This window comes from Arachis ipaensis, chromosome B06 (genome assembly GCF_000816755.2).
Source record: "Arachis ipaensis cultivar K30076 chromosome B06, Araip1.1, whole genome shotgun sequence".
Classification (NCBI taxonomy): Eukaryota; Viridiplantae; Streptophyta; class Magnoliopsida; order Fabales; family Fabaceae; genus Arachis; species Arachis ipaensis.
In genome coordinates this window covers 131,659,821-131,666,315 of record NC_029790.2, presented here as the reverse complement: position 1 = coordinate 131,666,315, position 6,495 = coordinate 131,659,821, and the positions used below count along the sequence as shown (strand labels likewise).

The 6,495-nt window shown below is 30.2% G+C and overlaps 1 long non-coding RNA gene across 1 annotated transcript; it reads right to left on the bottom strand.

The window, feature by feature from the left end:
- LOC107648518 lies at positions 1,702-2,995 on the bottom strand. Its single transcript, XR_002349470.1, has 2 exons — positions 2,665-2,995; positions 1,702-1,981 (listed from the first exon to the last, which is right to left on the bottom strand). It is a non-coding gene; the product is annotated as an uncharacterized LOC107648518 (long non-coding RNA).

Here is a 6,495-nt window from a genome sequence, read left to right as displayed (position 1 = left end):
CTAGACTGTAAAAAGAATGAAAAAGAAATTTTCGAAAACTGGTTGAATTCCTTCTTATTAGAAGCCTTTACTAATCCAAAACTTAGTGAATTGTCTGGAAGAGACATTTGGAACTACATAGGGTTTCATACTAAAGGAACTATAAGAGATTATATGACATCAATAGAAAACCAAGTAATAGAAGAATTAGAAACAAAAACATCAGCTTATGATAAAATACTATACATAATGATGATTCTATATAAAGAATTTTTTGGAAAAAATATTATAGATCATAGACAAGAAGTCTATAATAAAGAATATCAAGAAGCAAAAAACCATTTAGCTAATATTCAGATATATGATTTATGTAATGTGGAATCTTATATATGTGAATATAGAATACATTATTACAAATTAAAAGAAGAAGATAAAAATCATTATCTTAGTATGTATATAACAAAACTTCCATATCCTGCTAACGAATTTATAATGGGAAGATTTATAAGAGAAATAAATAGAGGGACAATTGAGAATAATTTTGGTGGAGCAACTTCTGTAATAAGAGAGGAAATAAAAGAACGTTGTATGCAAGAAGCAACTCAAAAAAGATTTGCAAATATAATTAAAATTTGCTGTCAGGATAATGAAGAGATACCTCAAAAATATGGTCTTAATAAAAATTTTCAAAGAAAAAGAAAATATCATTTTAGAAAAAGAAAATACTATCCAAACTGGAGAAAAAAGAGATATTTTAGAAAGGAAAATAATAATAAAAACAAAAGACAAAACTATTGCCCGAATAAAAAATGACGTAAGCAATGACGTCATAAGAAGGGTAAGGATGGGAATTGTCCATTAGACCCAACCATTATAAATAGGTTGCTTAGGCAATTGTAGAATCATCAGACAATAGGAAGCAGGAGGCTAAGAGTACTCATATGCTAGGAGAGCAAGGAGGAAGCTGCCGAGGCGATTCTATAGTCTGAGGAAGAATCCCCTTAGGGAAAAAATAGTTCTAAACTCCCCTCTAGAGTTAGTATTTACAATCTCCCCTCTGGAGATAAAAACATCTTATGTAAAATATATTAAATAAAGGAAGTTTTTCTCCAGAAAGGTACATCTTCATCCTAGTCTTTCATTTATGAATTATTTAGAAAGTTTAGAATTAACAGAAGAATCTGATTATTATAGATTAACTGCTTTATTAGATAATGAAAAATAGGCTGTTCTAAAAACAGAATTAAATCTCAAATCAAATGAAAATTTTAATAAACAGAACCTTTTAAAAGAAGTTTTTAATAGAAAAAATATAATATAATATGGAAAAATTCAACTTGAAGCCCCTATAAAGATAAAATCCGCCAATGGAGAACTTGAAATAGCTTTAATAAACGATGAAGAATTAAGTAAACAGATTGGAAAAATTAAGGATCAACAAAAAAGATCTAAAATTGGATGGATTCATATTAGTACTATACAAGTCTTAATCAAATCAACATATATGAAAGGAATTAATTCACCAATAAGCTTAGCAATCTGTGACAAAAGAATTACTGATGACCCAATAGATCAAATCATAGTTGTCAGAACCGAACCGGTGATCGAACCGGTCAGGTTACTGGGTCACTGGATTACTGGTTCAACCGGTGGGTCACTGGTTGAACCGGTTAACCCGGTCCCACATAAGTAAAACGTATAAAATAACTAAAAACTTAAAAATTAACAGTTAAAAAACATATCTCCAATAACATTTTAATAAACATTAAGTCTCAAATCCTAAAAATAAACATAATGTGAATGTGGTAACATGGCCGAGGATTCATGAAGAAGAAGATGGGTCCAACACTTCAAGCCTGCCGCTGTGGTCCCATAGAACATGCTGACATGAGCATTCATAGCCACAGAAACTATTTCATCAGCAACTCAGCAAACAATGAGCTGAATCTTAATAGATATGGCTCCCTACAAGTTGTTCCTTCTGGACATACTATCAAGTCACCTGTTTTCCACACACCAAATCACAATCTTGTTTTCTATCCCTTGTGAGTAACAATCCTAATTGGAGCTATGAACTCTGACACCTTACTCAAGCTATATGTGACTGCAATCAAAGGCTTAGCCAAACAAGTGCTTAAAAAAACAGGATCAAGGAGTGTCCTATGTGTGCAAACATATATAACACTAATCTCCAAGAATAATCCACAACAACAATCCACTAACTACTAAGAATAATATACAACATCAACCAACATATATAACACTATAACAGATAACAATAACAATCTAACAACAATGGATAATCAAACAGAAAAACATGTGGAAGTATTCATGTTCTCATCTGCCAACATACAGAATCAATCTACAATAATCAATTAATTCTGACTATCAGTACTAAATCAAACAGAAAAACATGTGAAAGTAATGCCAACATACAAAAATCAAACAGAAAAACATGTGGAAGTATTGAAAACATACAAAAATCAAACAGAAATCAAAGTATCAAACATATGTGAACAACCAATTTGGGTAAATTCTAACAGAAATCAAACAGAAACCAGCATACATAATCAATCTACAATAATCAATTAATTCTAAGTTTCTAACTATCAGTATTCAGTAGTAGTTCGGTAATAAATTATTGAAAATTAACTTCAAAAAATGAAAAAAATTAAAACTACATACCTGGACGGCTGGACGGCTGGACCCTGGAGGGATGGAGGGACGAGCAGAGCAGAGAAGAGGGAGACAGGAGGTGGCGACTCACGACTGACAACCTGGAGGCAGTAGGCGACGAGGAGGCAACTGCTTCTTCGCGGTGGTGAGTGGCGCACGAACTCTGGCTGAAGCTGCTGGCTGCTGGCTGCTGGGTCTCCGCGCCGGCGACGAACTGAAGCAGAGTAGCAGACTCTCTATCTCTCAGCTGTCAGCTCTCATGGCCAAAGTAACCGTTTGGGAAGGGAAAGGGGGAAACAGGGGATAGATGCAGTGAATGAGGGTATGAGACGGATGGAGGCTAGGGTTAGTTTCAGCAGCAGCTCTTTTTATTTTTATTAGGAAACGACGTCGTTTCCAGCGAAAAGGAAAAAAAAAAAAAAAGGTTCAAACCGGCCCGGGTTAAATGAAACCCGCCGGTTCTCCGGTTCTTACCAAACCCGGCCGGTTCAATCCGGGTCATTCCGGTTTGATTCCTTGTCTGGTTATATGTCTCGCCCGAACCGGTTATAGCACCGGTTCACCGGTTTTCCGGTCCGACCGGCCGGGTCGGTCCGGTTCTGACAACATTGGATCAAATAATTGGAATTGTTCATGGAAACTTGGCAAACGTAAATGTTAAATTCAATGCCCATCTTGGGTATGCTATACCTTTATCAACTGAAAATCTTGGAAGATCTATAAGTTTGGCTTATAAATTTCACAGAAAGAATCTAATGGAACAAGATGATGAACCATTTTCAATTACATATGCAATAAATTATGCTTTAACAAATAGCCATCATAGTATAATATTTAAAAACAGAGAAAGAATTTATGTTGATGAATTATTTCAGAAAATTGTAAAAACAGAAATACCAAAATATAAAGCTATTGAAAACCCAGGTCTATTATTAAAAGAACCATCAGGAAAATTATTCTCATCGAATTTTCTAATAAGAGAATCTAAAATTAATAGCCCTTTAAGTTTATCTAAGATTAAAGAAGAAAATTCTGAAATAAAAGAATTAACAAAAAAGGTTGAAAAATTAAATGAAACCCTAAATACTAAATTATGACAATAAATAAAGAAGAAATATATGTAACTTATCAAGACAAGAAACAAGAGCTCTTTGAAAGAGAAAATCGTTTGAATTATTTACAGTTTTCTGAAATAAATCAAAGAGCATTTGAAGCTCTAAAAATAATCTATGACAAGTTAAGAAAAGAAGTTGAAGAGCTAGAAAAATTAATAGAATCTCTAGAAAATAGTGATGAATCGATGATAGAATTTGTAGAAATTTTAAAATAAATAATGAAGCATAAAAAGATTGAAAAACCAGAAAATAAAATAAAAAGAAAAAGGGCGGAAAAATTAAAAAGTAAAATAAAAAAGTATAAAAGGGAATTAAATAACCTTCAGATCGAAATTGATGACCTTATAATAAAAAGGATAGAAACAACAATAAATATAAACAAGTTGGAATTAAACTTAAAAAATTTATAAATACCTGAAAAACCATATTATGACTTAAAAGAATTAAAACTGTTGAAAGAAAAAATGGAGAATGAAGTCGAAAAATTAAGAAGGTGTTTAGAAACAACAGAAAGTGTAGAAATAAAAGAAGTTTTTGAGGATTTAAGAAATTATATTAAAGAAAAAGACAAACAGATAAAAGATATTATATACAATAATCCATGCAAAAAAAAATATTATAAACTAAAACAAGATTAAAAACTATAAAAATGAAATCACAATATACATCAAGGACTAGTAAAAATGATAAAATTTGGTATCAGAGCCAAATTAACGATTAAAGATAACACTTTCTTTTTAAGCAACACTTTGAGTGATACGCTTTTTTCAGCCATAAAAGACAAAAACCTTTACAACTACATCTGTACACTAGTAGTTCCCTTGTCTTTATTGTGTTATCATATATAAAAAAAGGTTTTGTTATCCTATGGCCAAGGATATAAATTAAACATATCGTAAACGAAAATATTTTATTATTATTTTTTTTTAGCAAAAATAATTTTTTATATTTTTAATACATAAAAATATAATAAATAACATTAAAACATTATTTAATTTATGCNAATTTTTTATTAAAATTTAATTTTATTTTATTTTTGGATTGAAAATATATCAACTCTAATTTTATCTGTTTTTAATTCGTAAATACTCGAGTTTTTGGTTCAACCTTGGCTTATTATAACATATTTTTATATAATATTACATCGAGTTAGGTATCAAGCATGTCGATCTATATATTACTAAGAATCGTTCATTTATATAAAAAAATCACTAAAATAAGATTATCAATTAGAAATTTAACACTTTTGTTTATATAAAATTAAATCTATTTAGTGATATATAAATATCAAATTATAATTTTAAAATCTTGTCAGATTATTAAATGAGGAGTATAAAGTGTTAGAAGGTCAACAATTTTATAATTTGTAGCTATTAATTAACCATTATTAATATTTTTAATAGTATAATAAAATTATTGACCCCTAGACTTTCTTTTATTTTAAATATTACATTTTTTTATAACTTACTTATTGCGGCAGATATCCACGAGTAGAAATGTTCATGGGTCGGGTGAAACCGGATTTGATGTGACTCAGACTCGACCCAAAATTTATACCGGAATTATTTGTTAGACCCGAACCTGACCCTAAACCTGATGAATCTTACACACTTTCGAGCCACGATTATACTGGGTAAAAACCAGACCGTTAACATTACCTTCTTATAAACTAGCATGTGAAAATATCCAAATTTCCAAGACTCCAACCATTATTTGACATGATAAAATTCACTTAGAAAAATATAACAAGAACCAACCCTTACCTAAAATTAAAGCATAACCACAATCAATACTAATATTGTCTAATAACACCAAATATTTAAATCAATACAAATAATACAATATTATGTATTAGTCTAAAGTCTTATGCATTTTAAAATAATCTTATAATGACTAATAACATAAAATATTAAGATTTACAATATTTAAATTCTACATAAGAATAGTCATCATCCATCACTAATAACACAAAATATTAGTTGTGTATGATGACCGGACTATCGAGTCAAATTCGGACGGCCCGAGCTATGGCCTGTACCCGACCCGAAATAATGACCGGATCTATTTTAATATCCTTATCCGACCCTAGACCCGGTAAAATTATACCAAATTAATCTCTAAAAAATTTGAGGCCGGGCCAATTCATGAACACCCCTATTCACGATTTAAGGGCGGATAAGATTAAAATTAACAAGTTATAAATCCAAAAAAAAGATAGAATAAGATTAAGTTTGAATAAAAAAATAATTCGAAGATAAAATTAGAGTTAAAGACTAGATTTAAACTTTATCTTATCCATTGTCACTCCTAATAACAAATTAAAATGTTACTCGTGAGTTCTGATTCAATATGATTTCAAAAAGAAAGTAGGCACTCACCAGATTTAAATAAAAAAATTCTCAGAAAATTAAAAAAATGAAATTAAACTAACAAACTAATTGAAGTAACAGAAAGAATTTATTCATACGCATTATAGAATTTTCTCTTCAACAACAAAATAACCCTATGAATCATAGGGTTTTTATATATTCAAGAACTAATCATAATACAATTTATATCTAACCACATTTCAGGTGAGAACAACACCAGTAAACGAGCACACACTTACCTAATGTGTCCGTCAGAACATTACGCATGCCTAATGTAAATATAGATGTAGATAATTTCTCTATATATATTCAAAATAAATTAAAGGGTAATAATAAGAAACCATGAAGACTATATA